Genomic DNA, 1,471 nt, shown 5'->3' on the forward strand with positions numbered 1-1,471 from the left:
CAACTTTGGGATTTGCCAGCTCTACAGCCCTGTGAACCAGCAGCCTGCCTTCTGACCTGCTGATTCTGGGTTCATCAGCCCCTGCAACCACGAGAGTCAAGAGAAGCCTCTAGCTGATGCCTGACCTATGGACTTTGGGACTTGCCAGCCTCCACAACCGCGTGAGCCATTTCCTTCAGATAAGTCTCTCTCTCTCTGTATATATATATAGATAGATAGTATATATATGTGTATAAATATATGTATATATATATATACACGCTTCACTAGTTTTGCTTCTCTGGAGAACCCAGCTAAGACACACACCTTGATCTTTCTCAAGTATCCAGAAGGTAGTAATGTACTCAGGGAAGACAGGCCCTACTGCCAGCCCAAGGGGCTGAATTATGATTGTCCTAAGCCAGTGACGGTAACTTAATTCCCCTTTGCCATGGACTAGTCTGAGTGGGCAAACATATGTGACCCAGTGCTAGCTAAAGAGAAATTAGAAGACATTTGCTAGAAGACTCTAAGGAAACCTGGAACTGAAGCCACTCCCGGAGCTCACCTTTCAGTCAAATAATAGATCGGCCTATAAAATAAACAATAACACCCATGAGGAATGTGCTCCTTTAAACAATCAACTGTACGAGACCAAACAGTCAACAATTACACAAAAGCAAAGACGAGAAGACAAGGAGCAGCAGGGAAACTGGACGGATGGAAACGGGGCAGGTGGGGTGGAGATGGTGAGAGTGCTTACACATTACAGGGATTGTAACCAATGTCACGGAACAATTTGTGTATAAATTGTTGAATGGGAATCTAATTTGCTGTGTAAGCATTCACCTAAAACACAATACAATATTAAAATTAGAAAAAAACAAAAAAAGACTCTAAAGAAAGATCTCCTTCCCTAAAGAAAAACCAAGAGAAGCCCACCATAAGAAGCTCTTTTTGCCCCTTTCCTTCCTATCCTGTGTTGGATGCTAATGTGGGACATTATGGTGTTGAAAGCTCTGGCAGCCATCTTGTGAGCATGAGGCAACAAGCCTTAGAATGCAGACCAACACAGCACCGATGGTGGACGGAAGCATGGAAGGGGCTCGGATCCTTGTTGAGCAGCTAAATCAACCTGAAGGCTGTTTATCTCAAGGCTTCTCGTTCAGAAAACAGTAAATGTCCTTGTGTTTTAGGTGGATGTTCTGTTACTTGTTTCTAAATACACAGCAATGAAGGATCTCTCTTTCAACCTCACCTCAGAGCTCCAGCCTTTTGTTTACAACATCCCCAGTGCAGGAAAACTCCAGCAACACCAAGTTAATGCAGTTAGAGTCTGCAACTAGATGTGAGAGAAGGCTCTGCCACTTGAGAACACCCACACCCTGCTTCGAAAATTGAAATTATGCTGTTAGCTTTTCAAGATGGATGAAATCTTTTACAGCATCATATAGCAAGGATTTAACTGTTCTCATGGTTGCCAGGCAACTGC

The sequence above is a fragment of the Trichechus manatus genome, unplaced genomic scaffold (assembly GCF_000243295.1).
Source record: "Trichechus manatus latirostris isolate Lorelei unplaced genomic scaffold, TriManLat1.0 scaffold00001, whole genome shotgun sequence".
Lineage (NCBI taxonomy): Eukaryota > Metazoa > Chordata > Mammalia > Sirenia > Trichechidae > Trichechus > Trichechus manatus.